Genomic DNA, 20,785 nt, shown 5'->3' with positions numbered 1-20,785 from the left:
ACCCTAAACTTTATAATTGTATCAATTTAAATCTTGAACTTTTGAAGTTGCATCAATTTAAATCCCAACCTAATAATTCTATCAATTTAAATTTTGGATTTTCATAAGTGTATCGATTTAAATTATGAACTTTTATAAGAGTATCAATTTGAACCATGAACTTTCATAAATATATCAATTTAAATTATGGACTTTTATAATTGTATCCTAATAAAACATAATGGAGAATTTAAGTTATACAATTATGAAAGTTTAGGGTTTAAATTAATATACTTATAATAATTCATATAATTATATATTTGTGGTTTAAATTAATACAACTATAAAAGTTTAGGATTTAATTTGCATTTGTCATTTTTTTAAAGAATCGGGTCGTTTTACAATTTTTTTTGGTCTAATTTTTGGGACTTAAAAAGATTTTCCAAAATTTTAATATGTTGACCCCGTTAGTTTAGATCGCTAGAGAAACCCTAACTTCATCCCGCTATAAATACCTCATCTTCGCCGCCTTGCAAATCAATCCTTCATATCTCTACCGATCTCTCTGTTCTTTCTTCGATTTCTGTTTTCATTTTCTTTTTTCAATTTCTTTCTTCGATCTTCGTTGGAATCTTCTCAAAGCATCGACTATGACTCTCGCTGCTTGTTTATCAATGGCATCGGGAGTACGAAAAGATGCAAAATCGATTTCAAATCGGTACTACATGGACCGGCATTGCCGACCTATCTACGGGTTCTGCCATTTCTCGTTTGTTCCACATATCTCTTACTTCTCTAACCCTAACTGAATGGATTGATTTACAAATCCGGTACTGATTTCTTGTTTCTGACTCTTTTAAGTGTTGTTTTATGAAATTGATCTGCTCGATGATGATTGTTTTTTGCTTTAACCACACCGAAGCGAACTGTGGCTGTGTCTTGATCCTCATTCATTTAAACTTTTGAGTAGATTTCATTCTTGTTATTGGTTTTCGCCTGACGACTCTTCCTCCTATGATTAGAGGAATTTGTTTCAATTTCCTCTTCTTTTAGGGGGAGGATGAAGGGAATTTCAATCGCTTGAAGTGATTTCTTTCTGGGCCTAAACGTTTTAGGATCCGCCAGCTTCGAGTTTTCGCATGTGGAAAACTTTGGCCTTTTTCTGAGAGCAATTGTTCGTCATTAAAAGCGATTGTCAGTCTGTTATTGATCTTTTTTTTTTTTTGCCGATGAATTGAACTGATGCTTTTGCTTTTGGGAATCGATCATCCAAATTGCTTTGTATTTTTCATGAAATTTTCATTTTTTTCTCTCGATCAAGAATTTTTTGTCTGGTAAACTGCCTGCAAAACACAATGTATTTATCTTTCGAAAGTGACTTTTGTTACCCATACATTTGAAAGTGTTTAATCGATCGGATCTTAAGGAATTTAATTGGGACTAATTTTCAAATAGTTAAAATTACTTAGTTATTTTCAAAATATTCAAGATCATTTTTAATATTCGAAACCAATTTTGATTAAAAGTGTAAAATCAAACTTTCCATTAACATCTGGTTTTTTCAGAACTTTCTATATTCTAATTTTGATTGGAATTTGAATCAAATTGATTTTACGAGAATAAGATATAACATAGCATTTTATTCATTTTATCTATTTTTTTCTAGTACGATGTTAAGTAGTTTTGAATTAGTTTAGGTTTGCCTTTTTGAACTTTTGGTTTTTTGATTTCTTTTTTCTGTTTTGGTTGGTTGATTTGGGTGTGTTTGGAATGTATTTTAAAGTGTTTAATTCAAAAAATAAACCATTTTAGAAAAAAAATTGTAGTGTTTGTTAATAACTCAATATAGTGGTTTTTGAAGAGTATTTTAAATAATTTTGGTCAAAAATGTTCAAATCAAAATGAGTTTTTTTTTTTGAAAAAAAATATATTTTTTCTTGTACAAATATCCAAATGTGTTCTTTATTTAATTCACCCAACTCACAAAAGACGATAAAATATTATATGATTTAAAAAATAAGTTGGTTTAAAAAATAAGTATTTTAAATCATTTTGATTAAAAATGTTTAAAAAAACTTAGTTCTGAAAAAAATATTTTTTAAGTCAAGGAAGAAAGAAGGGGTGAGTATTGAAAGTCTAGGTAAGGGCATGGTATTCATCCTGACTTCTTGGAACAATGGACTTTCCCATAGAAATACAAAATAAAGCCTGATATTGTGATCGATGGGCAAGGTAGCAGGTAAACAAGACCTTGCTAATTCCTAAGCCAAGAAAGAAAATAATGCAAGAACTTCAGATCTATTAGTCTAAAACCATCATTAAGAAGCTCTTGTCAATGTTAGTAAAGGATGAAAGTTCCAAAACTTCATGTAATAAATCTCTTCAACCAATATCTCCATTTAGAAAAATATTGTTAACATTAACTAAATAAAGTCCATATTTTGCAGACAGCAAGGTTAAGCAAAATCTTAACAATTACCATCTTTGCAATTGGAGAGAAGGTTTCAATATAGTCGACTCTCTTGTTGAGTGTACTCTTTTACTACCAATTGGGCCTTATAATGTTCTAAATTGCCATTGCCATCAGCCTTTTGTTTGATCGTGTACACTCCCTTGCATCCTATGGAGTGAAGATCATAAGGCAACAAAACAATAGACCAAATATGATTATCCTCCATAGCTTAAAGATAGATTTGAGGTTCTTGCGTTGCGGAAACATTGAGCACAAAAGTCAAGAATTTATCATAGGACAAATATTTTTGGAGAGAACTTTGTGGTTGAAGAGTATTGACTGTTGTTGGAGCAACCCACAGTGGTAATCTTGTACGTAGGAAGACTTGTTGGATGGCCTAGATCTTCGAATCACATGGATAATGTCAACAAGAGATTGATCAGGAGCACTATAGCACCACTGGGAACTGAGTTATGAACAACAGTAGGCTGTGTAACAATATCAAGGGTTATATTAGGTTGTTCAACAATAGCACCTTGTTTAATAATACCAGGCTGTTGGACAATATCAGGGGCTATATCATCAGTAGCATCAATAAGATTAGCCCCAACCAACGCATTTGAAGGTTTGTATCAGAGACCTTAGAACTGCCAAATTGAAAAACAAGGTTGGGAAAAGGATCATGTGGTAGTGACTTGATGGAAAGGAATATTCTTTCAAGAAAGATGTCTCTCTAGACACACAAAATTTGTTATCCTGATGTTAAACAAACGTACCCCTTCATCCCTGGAGGATAACCAACAAAGACGGAAGGAATAGCTTTAGGATCAAACTTCAACTACAGATGAGAAGGGGAAAAAGCAAAACACAAGCACCCAAAAGCTTTAACAGAACTATAGTTGGCATTCTTCCCACAAATACAAAAATAAAATTGTTTGCCAATTTGATATTGATGAGTATTGATAGCTTGTAAAAATACAAGCTATTGTAGCATTTTACTTAGAATTATGAGGGCTGATGAGTATTGATATAGCTTGCGTCGATTAGCAAGCTTGGGAAAAATGATACAGTCTTAGGAAAAATGAGCTTGCGTCGATTAGTACTGAAAATTCTTGCTAACCCTATATCATGCGTTATTCTGCGTCAAAATGTCTGTTTTGTAGCTATTGTAGGGATCGATCGTATGCGTTGATCCCAGATCGTATTCACCTATCGCGTATTCAGAGCGGGACTAACTAATGTTATAGGCGTTTGAGCTCTATAAATAGAGCCTTGCAGTCCAACTTCAAGCCATCCGAGTCTCTGCCTTAGGCAAATTCTTGTGAACATAGATGAGAGCATGGGCAAGATAGTCCTTAAGAGATTTTCACTTTCACAACCTTTTCCAAGTGATGATCATAACTTCATCGAAGATAAAGCTCGAGAGAGACTTCTCTACCACCCATCCATGGCACCTTTGACAGCCTTGACGTACATTTGATGGAAGCCCCCTAGCTCTCTTCTTATCTTTGTATTGTATTACATTTTGGCTTAACAAATTATTCTTTCAAAGTTGCAAAACACAATCCCTAGTAAGTCGCAATCAACTTGATGCACTTTGTTGGACGGACTCATGAGTATAGGGCGAGGACGTAATGTGAGGTCGTGAGCGCCAATATACCACTTCAAACGGTCTTTGTTTGGTTGCCGAATGAGTTGTGGTATTGTACCACTATTCTGCCCATGGTAACCAACGCGTACCCATTCCCCTGGTCTATCGCTTGTAAAGCATCCCAGGTAGTTCTCTAAGCACCGGTTAACCACCTCGGTCTGGGGGTGCTGTACTCATGTGAAATTGTGTATGCATCTATTTAGTTCCTTCAGCACCATCTTCATCTTCTTCTTCTTTATCATTGTTTATGTTTATCGTTTAGTTAAGTGTTGATTGCAAGAGTTATCACATACTCAATCATGCAGCCTAGAGATATGATGCATATAGAAAACCATTGAGAGGTGTGCGTTGCACGAGTATAGTGAGTTAATCCTTTTTGCTTGGTGTAAGATTACCACAATGCTTGTTGAGTGCTGCTCGAGAGGGTAAGTAGTGGAACACACTAAGCAAGGTAAGTAGTGTTCCAAGAGATAGGAATGATCTTATGCTCAACATAACCATGCGTTATAGAGAAGTATGTGGCTAACCACCGAGAGGTCTGCGATGCGTTAGTGTGGCGAGCTGGAATTACTTTTGCGACCAAGCCAATGACATGGTTAATTTATTCACTACACAATTCTATTTCTTCATGCATCATATTACGCGTTAACAGTTGCCGCATCTCTACCAATTATCATATTCCATTGCTTAATCCGTTTAACTAGGAGTAGGAGTAGCGCATAGTAATTAGCTTCTTTCTTTTTATTTTTATTCATTGTCTCAAATGCATTATTTCGCAAACATCATTTAGCTACAAGTCCCCGTGTTCGATCTCGGATCATCTCGAGGAACTTGCATTCTCGTTATATTTGACGAGAGAGCAGGAAAACTTGTGACAAGAACACTTGGTCATCGCATACATGATTAATACATATTCTTCAGTTCAATGCATGACCATTAACAAATAGAAATCAACGCATATCAAAATAGTTTACATTTTCCTCTTAACAAGTAATAGTTGATTAAAAAACATGCTGTCAGAACACATTCTCCCCCAAAAAGTTAGGCAACCATGACTGAAAAAGCAAGACCTGGCTCCATTCAGAAGATGCTGGTGCTTCCTTTCAACGAGTTCTCTTTAGGTCGTTGGACACAAGAATACTGATGCAAAATCTCCTTTGGTAAGAAAGAAATGTATAATCTAGTTTTGAAGCGTTATTTGACCTAAACTGCTTGATTAATGCACCAAACTAAGTTTCAACAAATTGGAAAAGCTGAGGAAATATTCTTGTTGTATCAGATTTGTTTTCCATTAGAAAATTCCATGTATAGTTGGAAAGATCATAAACTAAAGTGAGAAAATATCGATAGCCAGCATGTGTGCAAGACTGATTAGGATACCAAACATCATAGTGCAACAATTCAAATGTATTGACAGCCAGATGATTATGAGATTGAAAAGATAATCTACATTGTTTGGGGCAAGAGTAGAGATCAAACATGGTTGAGAATGATCATCTTTAAAAAAAATTAGACAAAACATCAAGCATTCAAGTGTTTTATAGACGAATGATCAAATCTAGTATGCCAAATATGTGAGAAATTACAAGAAAAATAATAACGCTAACAAGAGATGAATAAGAAGCTCCCTTTATTGACTTCGGATACTTGAGAAAATCAGCTTCAATCAGATACAAACCTTGCCAAAGATCAACCTTGCTAGTCATCTTCAAAGAAAACTTGTCCTGAAGAACACAAAAGTTATTAACAAATTGATTCATAATGGCAAAGTGGGTGTAAGGGCACTGATTGAGATAATGTTGAATCGTAAAGTCGGAACGAAGAGTACATTATGAAGTAGCAGTTCATGATTAATGTGAACAGTACATACAAATTCCATACTAACTCAACGAGTTTTAGGTAACGAGACAGGCACAATAGAAATAGAGGATAAAGAGGTAAAGAACTCTTGAAAACAACATATATGTGCAGAGGTCCCTGAGTATGATATCCAAACATGTGAAGAAGGTGTAGAAAGAAGACAACAAGTACCTACCATACATGAATTCTAGTAGCATAATCATTGATAAACAACTTTGACTTCACAAGATGAGACTGCAACAAGCCAATATGCCTTGACATTGTTCATAACTTAAGGAAGTCAGAGTTTCTTCAGGTTTAGTAATGAATGTTGCAAAACCTTCAAATTTAGCAAAAGAACTCTTCAAAGAGAAATAGCCAAATGGATAACCATGGACTTTGTAGTAGCAATCTCTTATGTGATGGAGGATATTGCAAGAAGTATAGAGAAGACGCTTTTCTCCTTCTTGTTGGTTTATGACTAAGGTCGAGAGAAATCTGTCAAGGACTTCACCAAAAGAGTAGCAACATTAGTTATTGTAGGAGTAGAAGTAGAGATCGCTGGTCGCTGTTCCACATATTGAACAACTAAAGAGAAAGCCCTCTAAATAGTGAGCTCAAGCTCGATAAAGAGTAATTGAGTGCAAATGAGCAAAGAAATCATTCAAACCATAAAAAAGGCTATGGTGTGCTTTGTTTTGAAAATATTCAATCAGATCTTTCACACTGTCATGAGAATAACATCTTCACGAACATACCGGACGATTAGAAGTGAGTTCATTCCAGAGACTAGAGTCTTCAACTTCGCAAAATATGTCGTAATAGAGTTCTGATCTTGAACCAAAATCGAGAACTTACGACGAAGTTGAAAAATACAAGATCAATTCTTCCTAGATTAAGCCAAATTTCTCTAGCCGAATCAATGCAATTGACATTAGCAGAGTTTTCCTTCGAAAGAGAGTTCAAGATCCAAGCGGTTATAATGTTATTGTATCCATTAAATCTTGTATAAGTGGGTTCTTGTGCGTGCAATAGGATTGTGACATATTAATCTATTATGGTCTTTTTGGTGACATTGTCTCATTTATGCAATGTGAGAGTTTCACCAATTGATGGTATTCTCACTCGTCATCTCATACTCCACAATACCAAACTAAAATCAAACACGGGTCATTCTTAAACAATCATACAATCTGTAATGTTCCAGCCACAACCACTTATATATTAAGATGCTGTAATTTATCTAGCAATTATCTTGAGAAACAGTTCAACACTTTCAAAAGTCATGTACTGTATGTACTGTAAACACTTTTTCTTGTTTGCAACGAAAAAGAACCCCTGATAAATATTTCAGGGGGAAAATCAATTAACACATTGCATAATTTTTTTTAATAATATTGCAAAATAAAATAAAACCTAACAAAGATGAGATAATAGTCCAAAACATGACAAAAATGAAAGAGAATCTGACCTATCTCTACACTATGAATGAGAGTAAGAGACTAAACAATTTATGATAATAATAAAAACAAAACGGTAATCACACAAGAGAATGAGGCTGAGAGAAACTTGAAATTTAGGATGATGAAGAGAGGAGCTAGAGAGAAAGAAGATAGAAGTTGAAGGAGGAATGAAGAAAATGAGAATTTTATGTGGTCGAGAAAAAGATGAATGAGAGGTATTTTTAAAGAGGGGCACAATGGGTACTTCTCATCATCAAAAAGTCTTTAAATTTAAGTCATCTTAAATGTCTTAAGTGTTGGGATAATTATCTCCTCTCCTCTCGTGTGAACTTAATAGGAAATTAAACAACTAAAAACAATAATAATAATCGAACAAGGACACAATTAATTTTAATGTGAAAAAATTGAGTAAAAAACTACAATGAGTTCTCCATAGTCACAAGTAGGACATATACAATAGATATCTCAATATTAATAATTTCGACAACAAACAATGATAATAAAGAATGATAAATTAGAAAGATCTCACTTGAAGTGATAAATAACTACCCTCTATAATCTGGTTGTAGGCAACTCCAAAAAAATCTCACTATCATTTTTTGATTAATTTGAATTGTTCAAATTAATTTAACTTAATCATATATAATGTATTTGATACATTATAATATAAATTTTATTTGAGAGGAATTATATATTTGAATATGATTCAAATATTAATTATATGGATGAGATTCATGTAATTAAATTTAGTATAAATGTGATTTATATTAAATGTCATGTATTATTGACAGAGAAACAAATTATAAGTTATATTTATTTAATATAATATAAAACTAGGTCCTGTATATATATATAAAAAATATTTATTTAATTAAAATTAATTTTAATTTTCAAAATTAAAGGAAGGAAAATAACTTCCCTCCCCTTAATCCTCTATGGGAATACATGATGAGTGGGGTGGTTGCAATTTGTGGAGACCATCTTCTTCTTCATAGAATATTTAACCAAATGCGTGAAAAACATTCATGCTATCTGGTTTTTTCAAATATCTCCCTACAAAAAGAAATCTCTCTCTATAAAATGCATCTTCCCTCATTTAAAAAATACAAAGCCTACATCTCCTATATTTCTCATCCCCTATAGAGAATACAAAAGACACTCTTGTGGTGGTGACCATTTTGGTTTGTTGCAATTTTTGGAGTTCATGTTTCCAAGCATGTTCGTGACCAATTTGGAGGAGAGGAACCACACGAAAAAATTATTCTTCAAGGGTAAGTTTTCTTGAAACCCTAATTATATTTGTTCTTCTTCTATTGCATGCTGTAAAACTTTTACAATTTGCATAATTGTGTTTTGTATAATTTCTTTTCTGTGTAAATCTAAATATTGGAATAATCCCGCTTTCGCAATGGAACTTCACCGTTCCTTCAATGATGAATGGATTTGTGAATGTTTGCAATTTTTGGATGTCTGCGGGATTGGATTTTTTTAGATTTATCGCTTTATTTTACAATTTGGTTTGTAAAGGCTCTTTGATTTTTTTGACATAAATTGCGATAGAATCTGTATTTTGAAAGTTTTGAGTCGTTCGTGATCATTTCGGTATTTTTCTAGAGAAAATGAGGCCCAAATTGGAGAAGGATCAATGGAATTCGCAACTGTAGAGTGGTTATTGTACAGTAACGTTTCAACGCTGCGAATGGCGAGTGGAAAATTTTTCCATAGCGTTACAACGCTAGGTCACAATGTTGCATCCAGTTTGCTTGGTTCAAGCGGTTCGAGGGTGATTCGGGTGCTGGGTGATCTGGTTCGTGCGGTTCAAGATTCGGTTCACCTGTTTTGAACCAGTTTGGCTATTAATTATGTTATAGTTAGTTGCTTTCAATTAATCAAATTAATATACGTGTTATATTAATCTAATTAATTATTTAGGAGTCAAATCCCGGTCCAATAATTGTGGTTTAAATTATGCATTTGATGTATGTTTAACTTTATTTATATATGTATAATGTATGCCATATAGTAAAATTCCTACCATAGGTTATGCATTATTCATGCATAATTTATATTATAAATATTATAATATATAGTTGCATGATTTAATTTTATAGCATGCTCATGCATCATATAATATAAGTGTTATAAAATATGTTTGCATGTATTAGTAACATAGTCATGCATCATTTATATTGTAAGCATTATAATATATAGTTTTAATGTATGGATGAATGTATGTTATTAATTACTTTATTACTTTAGTATATAAGTGTTATGTATGTTTAGTAATGAAATGGGATTGCATGAAACATGAAATTACTTTAAGTTATTTTATAATTGTTATAATTTACTAAAGTATGCTTTCACATGCAATGATTGGTTTTAATTTATTCCATTTCATTTTATAATTGTTATAATTAAATGAAATTAGAAATCATAATTAATAATTTAGAATTGCATGCAAACCTCATGTTAAAATCATTTTTTAAAATAATTTAAAAACATGATTCACATAGACCTAAGATCACATTTCTAATGAGATTAGAAATAAGTTTAATCTTTTAATCAGTTTAATAGGATTAAATTGATTTTAATTAAAAGATTAAATTTGTAGCAAACATATCTATAAGGGACCTTTTTGTCTAAGACTAGTTTTGTCTAGGCTGGGGTATTTAAGTTGATGGAAACGGAGCACCCCCTATTTGGGAATTGACCTAGAAAGGTGAATTAGATAGATTTTCTACAAGCATGCAACTATTGATTAAAGTTTATTAAAGTATTTAATGAACATTAATCAAAGTTGTTTAACTATCCAAAGTAAGTGTTACTTTTGGGAAAATTTAAACAAACACTTGGTAAAAGTACATAGCCATATTTTTCTAAGTTAAATAACCCTAGGTAAAACACTCAGTGGAGGAAAATGAGCTATATGATACTTCATTTTTCCTTTTCATGTTTCTCCCTCAAAGTTCACACCGTGAGATCTATACTTGGCCTTGAGACATCTTTGCTTGTGTCCCTTTACGGGTGGTGTTTGTATAGGTCAATACCAAGGTGAATAGAGAGAGTATTTATAGTAAATGGGAGCAGAACGTGTGTCAACACATCCCAAGGTCTCTCTCATTAGTTTGTAGTAAATTTTCATGCTTGGCCTCAAGACACCTTTGCTTGTGTCCCCTTACAGATGGCATTTGCATGACTTTTTACTTAAACTCTAGAAATGGAAAGGATTGTTGTAGTTTTTGCCCCCAATTGGTTTTTCCCTATGGTTGGCTCATTGGGGTGGAATTCTAGAATCTAAAATGAGGGTTTACACTTACAAGAAAACATTAAGCTAGTTCACAATTTCTAGATCGAACAATGATGAATGATATTTACAGTAACAAGAAGTTGTTCTGTATATTGGTTGAGATCGTCTCATTTCAATGAAGAGGTACCTGATCACCTTACTATGGCTTTTACCCTAGCTTACTGAAACATCATTACAAAATAGATGTCACATATGGTGCATTAAATTATTTTATTAAATTTGATTAGTTTTTCCAAATGGGTCATGCTTGAATACCAATATAAATAAATTGTATGTTTTAGCAAAATTACATAATGACTTGCGCAAAGATGACATGCATGTCATCTTAGATCTTTTACTTAGAATTATGATGGTTGTTAGGCAGAATATGCGTCCATCATGACAAGAATTCACAAGAATATGAGCTTGCGTCGATCAGAAACTCAGCTAACCCGTTATTTTGCGTTAATTATGCATTCAATATTCTATCTTTGTAGCTAATGCGGGAGATGAACGTAAACGCAGAAACCAGACCATCGCATAGACGACCGCATGCGGAGAAGCACTCCATCGCAAGACAAACACATCGATCAACACATGGATGTTACAGTAATCAGCCGTATGCGTCCATCGCATGGGAGTTACGCTCGTCAAGCGATTGCGGTCATCATGTAGAGTTGCGGTGTTAAGCGAATGCAGCCATTGAATGATTACGGCTACGCGACAACACATTTAATGGGATCAACGCAAGGTAGGTGGAATGAACGCATCAACACATCTACCTCGAGAAAATCCAAAGATGATGTTGACATTTCACCTACCACGCCGTTAGTGGCAGAGGTTCAGAAAGGACGAACGCACCGAACATCAGACTCAGAGCAGTCCAATTAATGCTGTCAGCGATCCAAGCTTCATAAATAGAAGTCGATGAGCTGAGATTCATTTTATCCAAGGTTTTTGCCTGAGGTTCACCTAGGGCGGATCTTTGTAATCCAGAAAAACTGCGTGAGAAGACGCTGAGAGTTCTTCACCTCCTTCATCCATTCCGAGTGACGGTCGGAGCGTTCGACTGGAGCTAGATCTCGAGAGAGTCAGCTTCTTTGCCCATCCATGGCACCACCAGCAGCCTTAATGCGCATCATCCGCTGGAAGCAAAGTTTTGCTTCCAGCAGTCATTTATTTTTCCTTTCTTTTTCTATATTGTATTGTATGACATTTTGGAATCAAGAAATTAATATAATATGTTTTCAATGCATTTCTCTATTCCTTCGAATTCATTTCCATCTTCTTGCTTAGCATCTTTACTTTCATTGCAACACTTAATGGGAGTGCTTGAGTATTGCATACTTAGTCATGTGGATTAGGAATATGAAGCATGTAGCAACCCACCGAGAGGTGTGCGTTGTGCGAGTATGTGAGTAATCTTATTTGCTTAGTGTGAAGTTTCTGCAACGCCTATCTATAGGCTAATACATTACTTGTCTATGAGTGAAGTCAGCAACAATCAACTGCCCGAGAGGGTAAGTGTTTGGACGTATTAAGCAAGGTATACATTGTTCACTAGGGATAGTAACAATCTTAGGTCAGCAAAGTTTATGTGATTGTCTTGTATTATGTATGCTTCATTCTTCCATTAGGGATACTCGGGAGGGTAGTCTAAGGACAAGATCTAGGCTTGGGAAGGTTAGGTCAGAATCTAGGTTTGGGAGAGCCAGATTAGAACACATAATACAAGAGATAGGCACTTAGGAATGAGCACTATTTGTTATTAACGCATCGCATGCATCCTGGATACGATTGAATGCGGTCACCTTGCTTTCATGCATTTTTCATCATCGCATAGGATAAGAGTAGAGTCTTAGGAATAAGCTCTATAGACAGTTTGCTTTTAACACATGCCTCCTAGAATTAGGACATCGAATTTCCATTAGAAAATGACTTGCTGTGTATGGTTGTAACATGATTGCATAGTCTAACGCTGATTAAGGTTGCCCTTGCGATCACTCTTAAGTTTTGCAATGAAAACATCTCCGCATTTTATCTACTTTCCCATACATTTATTTCATGTCAAGGTTTGTTGCATCTCTACCTTTCATGCATATTCTCATAGCGTTGTCTGATAGATAGGAGTAGAAGTAGCATTAACATAGCAACATCCCCTCCATTCTTTTATTCAACCGCCGCATGCGCAATCACCACAAACATATAGTTACAAGTCCCTGTGTTCGACCTCGGATTACCCGAGAAGCTTGTGTTCATGTTATATTTGGTGTTAACGCAAGAAAACTTGTGGCAGGACGCATGGTCATCACATACATTCGATTAACGCATTTTTCATTCCAACGCATGACCATCGACGCATGACTATCAATGCATATCTTAGGAACATGCATCGCATAACGCGTCCAAGGGAAGTTGGTTGTCGAGTAAAATTGACTTCCAATTTCCTGTCATCACGCAACATATTTACTCGCCGCCGACAAACTTACCGATGAAAATTACGCTACACGAACAAACACAACCAACACAATTTTAATCATTGATGACATGAGATTTGTCCTTGTGGAGAATTTTCCTCTTGTACCAGCTCAAAATGTTTCTCGAAACGTTCGGGAGGCATATGAGCATTGGATATGGGCAAATGAGAAGGCCTGAACGTATATTTTGGCAAGCCTTTTTGAAGTCTTGGCCAAGAAGCATGAGCCCATGATCACTGCCCGTGAGATCATGGAGTCCTTACAGGGGATGTTCGGATAACTGTCTGCACAACTCAGGCATGACGCTCTGAAAAATATCTTCAATGATCGTATCGTATGCAACTGGGGCATCTGTTAGAGAATATGTTCTCAACATGATGGTCCACTTCAACGTGGCAGAGATGAATGGGTCAGTCATCGATGAGGCCAATTAGGTTAGCTTCATCCTTGAATCTTTACCTGAAAGTTTCCTACAGTTTCGTATCAATGTTGTTATGAACAGGATTGTCTACAACCTGACCACCTTGCTCAACGAGCTACAAAGTTTCGAATCCGTGATGAAATCCAAGGAACAGAAGGGTGAGACAAATGTTGCCTCGTTCTCTAAGAAGTTCTACAGAGGATTGTTCTAGAACTAAGTCTGTGCTTTCTTCTTTCGACACAAAAAAGTGGAAGAAGAAGAAGGTGGAAAAAGGAAAGCTAACCCACCAGCTACTGCCCAAAAGGGCAAGAAGGCCAAGGCTGTAAAGGCAATTTGTTTCCATTGCAATCAAGAGGGACACTGGAAGATGAATTATCCAAATACTTGGCAGAAAAGAAGAAGGTCAAACAAGGTAAATATGATTTACTTATTCTGGAGACTTGTTTAGTGGAGAATGATGGTTCAGTCTGGATAATAGATTCAGGCACCACTAACCATGTTTGTTCTTCATTTTAGGAAATTAATTCCTGGCGGTAACTGAAGGCTAAGGAAATGATGATGTATGTTGGAACTAGGCATGTCGTGTCAGCTACGACAGTGGGAAGACTTCGACATTAGTTACAGAAATCGTATATTATACTAGATATTGTATATGTGGTTCCAAGTTTGAAAAGGAACCTTATTTCTGTAAAGTGCCTATTATAACAAAAATATTTTGTTTCATTTAATATAAATAAAGTGTTTGTTTACAAAAATGGTGTATATATTTGTTTGGCAAATCTCGTTTATGTTCTAAGACCGTTAGCAACTAAAGCCCTCATAAATATCGAATTGTTTAAAACTGTAGTAACTCAGAATAAAAGACTTAAAATTTCTCCTAAGGAAAATGACCAGATTTAGTACATAAGATCAGAACACATAAATCTCAATAGGATTGAGGCATTATTCAAGAATGGACTTCTAAGTGAGTTTAAAGAAAATTCTTTACTTGTGTGTGAGTTATGCCTTAAAGGCAAAATGATTAAAAGATCTTTTACTGAAAAAGGTCACAGGGTGAAAGAACCCTTAGAACTTGTACTTATAGATCTCTGTGGTCTGATGAATGTTAAGGTAAGATGAGGGTTTGAATATTTCATCATTTTTACTGATGATTATTCTAGATATGGATATGTTTATTTAATGCAATATAAGTCTGAAGCCCTTGACAAGTTCAAGGAATACAAGGCTGAAGTTGAAAACACATTTAATAAAACCATTAAAACTGTTAGGTTGTATGTCCTAAAACTCGTAGTTCGTAAACAACAAACATATATGAAGTTTATTCAGATAAGTGTTGTTGATTGTTTTATAACTCTAAATCCAATAAATTACGAACCCTTGGCTATTGTCATGAATACTTGGACTTTATGTGGAGACATAAACTAGATTAATTTCGAGTAAAATAGCCTAAACAGTCTATAGTACTTGGATTAGGTTGGGTACCTATTTCTGTAGATACTATGGAATACAACCCGCTTTATGATTGTTACAAATGTTGTAAAGTGCCATAAACAATGTGATCAATTCACTCATGTAGAGACATGTGAGCGGGGGTATTCTACACAATGAGATTGTGTAAGACTGACCACGAAATAATCATTGTTACGTCTTAACATCGTTTACGGTTAACATTGATTAATTTCACTTCTTGATGACCTAGATAACTTGATCTGAATCCTGAGCTGTCTATTAACTCCTTTTATTTGGGATTGTCCCTTGATCTGCATAGGTGAGGGTAACCTTAACATCGCTGCTCAATATGTCTCCCATTTCAGAGATAAGACCGGGTAGATGGATGGGGACATAGAATTTGCAAGATGGAATTCACTCCTACCCATTTTGGGGATAGTAGAAAGGTTATTCCCTTAAAGGCTGATCTCGAGTCTTGAACAGGGGGTCTCATCCTCTTGTTAGCTTGAAAGGGAATGGATTTAGTGATTATGATCCTAAATCAATTGTTCATTAGAGGGACAGTGGTACTTAAGGAGAAAAGATGTAACTCAGGGGTATTTCGGTATTTGACCTAGTTGAGGTTACGAACAACCTATGAAAGATCAACTTATCGATGACGGTTATTTCAAATGGACAGATAATATATCTACAATGAGGGGAGTGCAACTACAGGCTATAGTGAACAATCCTATTAGTTAACGAATGTTGATTAACTAGGTTAAAAAGTTTGATCAGTTAGTCTCGGATCGTTGGAGCCCATGATTTGTAGGTCCATCGGGTCTCCTTGCTAGCTCATTACGGACAAAATTTGAAGTGCTCAAATTCGGGCTTTAGAGAAAATTTTATTTTATATGAGATATAATTTACAATTAAATAATTAATTCGTTAATTAATTATTTTTTTAGAGTATTCTTGAACATTAGTATGAAAGTGTTTTTTAAACTTGATTAATGTGATTAACTAAGTTAGGTGTCAAAAACAATTTAATATGTGATATTAAATTTGTTTTAAAATTATTTTCTAAATTATGAAAATGTTTTTTCATAAAAAAAATTGATTGATTTATTTTTTAAATTAGTTAGTGGAAAAATCCAATTGTTGGATTTTCCCACTAACTAAGTGGACTTTCAAGTGACACTTTCAAAACTTGACACCTAAAGATTACATACTAGTGGAGTTTGAGGTGGAGACATGCGAGATAGGATTTTGTATGTAATTTGTCTTTAAATAATTTGGTTTTTGAAATATGTAAGAACTAATGCTTCTTTGACTTTTGACTTTTGACTTTACTTTTCCACCAAAATCTCTTTACTCTCCACTTTACTAGAGTGAAATTCCATTTAGTTCATTAACAAAACGACCCCACAACCATGTTCTTCAACTGGAAAATAGCAAGGATTTACCATTGGTGGTATCGATCGAGCACGAAGAGGAATATTATGGTGGATTCTACAAAGGTTGTATTTTCTTACCCTTTATGCATGCTTATTTTTAGTTTTATGTAATTAGAACGTTATTGATCCTTACTTCCGCTGTGCATGTTGTTTTTTATATTCCATAAAAAACATTTCCATCCGATCGAGGTGCATGGAGAGTGTTTGGATCTAAAATTCCAAGACTATTTTATAGAATATGGAATTGTATCCCAACTCTCAGCACCTGATACACCTTAGCAGTATCAGAAAGGAGAAATTGAACAAGGACATGGTTCAGTCTATGATGAGTTATGCTGATACCAGACTCATTTTGGGGTTATGCAATACATACTAAACTTACATTTTGTGTTTGATCCAAAAGTGTTACTGGAACACCTTTAAAGATATGAAATGGTTATAAAGGTAGTTTATGCTATTTCAGAATCCTAAGAAATTGAAACCTCATTTAAAATTGTGCCTATTTGCAGGTTACCCTAAAAGAATGAGAAGTGGTTACTTCTACGATCCTAAGGATAATAAGGTATTTGTGTTGACAAACACTACCTTTTTAGAAGAGGACCACATAAGGGAACAACCCCGAGTAAGATTGTGTTGAATGAACTTTCCAATGAAACTATTGAACCTTCAACTAGAGTTGTTGAAGAACCTACCCCAACAAGAGTTTTTGAAGTTGGATCATTTAGTAGGTCAAATTCACCTCAAGTGTTGAGGGAACCTCGATGTAATGGGAGGTTTTCGAACCTTCCTGTTCGTTATATGAGTTTAACAAAAACCTAGGTATTGTAGTTGACAGAGATGTTGAGGATCTACTATATTACAAAAAGGTAATGGAGGATATTGAAAAGGATGAGTGGATCAAAACTATTGATCTCGAAATGGAGTCTATGTACTTCAATTCGGTTTGGGATCTTGTAGATCAACTTGATGAGGTTAAATTTATATGTTGCAAGTGGATCTATAAGAGAAAACGGAGTGCTGATGGGAAGGTGTAAACCTTCAAGCTAGACTTATGGCAAAGGGTTATACCCAAGTTGAGGGAGTCAGCTATAAGGAGACTTTTTCACCTGTTTCCATGTTGAAGTCTATCCGGATACTCCTGTCCATTGCTTTACATTATGACTATGAGATTTGGCAGATGGACGTCAAGACTACTTTTCTGAATATAAATCTTTAGGAGATCATATATATGGAGTAATCTGAGGGGTTCATTACCTAAGGTTAAGAGCAAAAAGTTTGCAAGCTTAATTGGTCTATTTATGGATTGAAGCATGCTTCTCAATCTTAGAATATAAGGGTTGATATTGCACTTACATCTTATGGCTTTGATCAGAATGTTGATGAGCCTTGTGTTAGAATATAGAAACAAGCAATGGAAGAAAAATAGGATCATTAAGCATTCTAATTCATTAATTTTGGCTTCAAATTCAAGATGTTCATAAACTAAAAAGATAGAACACTAACCTTTGAAGTACCTCTTGAATCATGATCTTCAGCTGCAATCTCCTTTTCCTTTGATTGTGAACCATTACAAGGTCTTCCTTACTATTCTCTTGGAGCCTTAGATTGAGTTGTGAGACTCAATACAAGCTTGGATTAGGGGAATTGGAGGTGAAGAACTGGTTTTTCAGCAGTGTGAAGAACCCTTCTTCAACCACTTTTCTCAGCAAATTGCAACCGATTGCATCATGATTTTCACTCAGATCTCATTGTTATATTGCATTACTTTCATGCAAATCAACATCCTGCATGAATTCTAGCTCCACCTTGAGAATTTGAGCTGGAAATGTAATGGATTGGTGATTAACCTACTAGATGAAGAAGTGGGAAATTCCCTTTTTTCCAACTTTTCTCATTTTCCAATTTTTTATTTCAATTTTGAAACTTTTCCAAAATTAAAATTAAAAATTAACTTTTCAATTTTAATTCTTTAATTAAAATTGAGTTTTTATTAATTCTACAAAAATTAATTCAATAATTATTTTTTAATAAAATTAATAATTAATAATTAATTAAACAATTTAATTAATTCTAATTAATTTAATATCAAATATCAAATTAATTAATCACCAATTTCACTATCATGAATTTAATATTTAAATCATATTTAAATATTAATCGATTTTCCAATTTTCTTTAATTTCGAAATTAAACGTGTATCTATATCACATATAATTACTAATTCCCTTAATTCTAATTTGAACGTTTCAAATCAATTATCACGCTATTCTAAGGCTAATTCGTTTGTGAGCTAGTAGGAGGACCCAATGGACCTATAGATCATGGACTCCAATGATCCGAGATTAATTGGATAAACTCTTTACACCGAATTAACCTCATTCGTTAACTACCGGATCACTCCATTAAAGCCCGTAGTTACACTCCCCTCACTGTAGATATATTGTGTCTACTCGATATAACCATGATTAGTAAGTTAACCCTTTACAGGTTGTTCGTAATAACGGATGGGTCAAAAGGCTGTTTTACTCCCAAAATTACCTCTTCTTCCTTAAGTCCTATTGATCCTCTAATAAACAATTGATTTGTGATCCGATCATCAAACCGAGTCCTTCTTGGATCAATGAGAGGGTGTGGTACTTTTTTCACGACCCAAAGTCAACACTTAAGGGAACAATCTCTTTACTGTCCATGAAAGTGGGTAGGAGTGAATTCCATCTTGCACCCTATGTCCCCAACTATCTACCTAATCTTACCCCTGAAATGGGAGGCTTATTGAGCTGACACTGTTGAGCCAACCCTCACCAATGCAATTCTAAGAATAATCTCGAATAAACAAGAGTTCATAGTTAGCTCAGGATTAAGGTCAAGTTACCTAGGTCATCGTTTGAAATAGTCAGTCATAAAGAGTAAATAACATTATAAAGTAAGAGTGACTTATTTCTTGGTCCAATCTTGCGTAAACTCATTGCATAGGACACCCCCACTCCTCATGTCACTATATGTACGAATCAGGATCACTTCATTTGTGCATTTTCCAACTCCTTGTAATAACTACAGAATGGGCGGCATCCGATAGTGTTACCAGAATAAGGCATCTAACCTTATTCATATATTATAGATCATTTAGACTATTTACTCGAACCTGATCCACTCTTATGTCTCTACATAAAGTTCAAGTACTCATGTATTAGTCATGGATATTTTAGTTTGTTGGATTTATTTCTAAAATGAAATAATAAATTCATATATTAAATACAACTTTATTGAACCAAACTTCAATAACAACTTTCCTTATTTATATAATGAGTTTATTGTTTACAAACCACGAGTTTTAGGACATAAAACCTAACATCTTGTGTATACAAGAGAATCATAAATAATTTAGTAGTTTTTCTAGTGTTGTATGTAGATGATATCCTACTAATTAAGAATGATGTAAGTCTACTGACTGAAATTAAGAATTGGCTAGCGACCCAATTTCAAATGAAAGATCTGGGAGAGGTGCAGTTAGTTCTGGGTATTCAGATCTTTAGAGATCGAAAGAAAAAAACGTTAGCACTGTCTCAGGCATCGTATAATTACAAGATGCTTTTCAAGTTTTCGATGCAGAACTCCAAGAGAGAATTACTCCCTTTTAGGAATGGAGTTATATTGTCTAAGGAACAATGTCCTAAGACAGCTCAAGAAGTTGAGGAAATGAGATGGATCCCCTATGCATCGGCTATTGGTAGCCTGATGTATGCAATGTTATGTACTAGACCTGACATTTGATATGTGGTGGGGATAGACAGTAGATATCAGTCTAATCTAGGATTTGATCATTGGACCGCCGTTAAGAATATCCTCAAATATCCATGGAGAACGAGGGACTACATGCTTGTGTATGGTTCTAAGGATCTGATCTTTACAGGATACACAAACTTTGATTTTCATACTGATAAGGATTCTAGGAAATCCATATAAGAATCAACATTCACTCTTAACGGAAGAGCAGTAATCTGGAGAAGCACCAAGTAGGGGTGAATTGCTGACTCCAGTATGGAGGCTGAGTATGTAGCGGCTTGTGAAGTTGCTAAGAAATTTGCGTGGCTTAGAAAATTCTTGACTGATCTAGAAGTGGTTTCAGACATGTCAAAGCCCATCACTCTTTATTGTGATAATAGTGGTGCTGTGACTAATTCTCGAGAGCTTAGGAGTCACAAGCACGGGAAGCACATAGAGCAGAAGTATCATATCATCCGAGAGATTGTGTATCAAGGGGACGTGATTATCATGCAGATAGCATCGGAGCACAATGTTGCCAATCCATTTACAAAGGCCCTCGCGGCTAAG

At 34.7% G+C, this 20,785-nt stretch overlaps 2 long non-coding RNA genes across 2 annotated transcripts; one reads left to right on the top strand and one right to left on the bottom strand.

Annotated features, from left to right (window-relative positions):
* Positions 1 to 484: 484 nt before the first annotated feature.
* On the top strand, positions 485 to 2,998 carry LOC120068284. The gene is made up of 2 exons (XR_005479145.1): positions 485 to 2,348; positions 2,427 to 2,998. It is a non-coding gene; the product is annotated as an uncharacterized LOC120068284 (long non-coding RNA).
* A 2,564-nt stretch (positions 2,999 to 5,562) lies between these two features.
* On the bottom strand, positions 5,563 to 7,955 carry LOC120068283. Its single transcript, XR_005479144.1, has 2 exons — positions 6,118 to 7,955; positions 5,563 to 5,806 (listed from the first exon to the last, which is right to left on the bottom strand). It is a non-coding gene; the product is annotated as an uncharacterized LOC120068283 (long non-coding RNA).
* Positions 7,956 to 20,785: the final 12,830 nt, after the last annotated feature.

This window comes from Benincasa hispida, chromosome 12 (assembly GCF_009727055.1).
Source record: "Benincasa hispida cultivar B227 chromosome 12, ASM972705v1, whole genome shotgun sequence".
Classification (NCBI taxonomy): Eukaryota; Viridiplantae; Streptophyta; class Magnoliopsida; order Cucurbitales; family Cucurbitaceae; genus Benincasa; species Benincasa hispida.
This window is presented reverse-complemented; position numbering and strand designations above follow the sequence as displayed.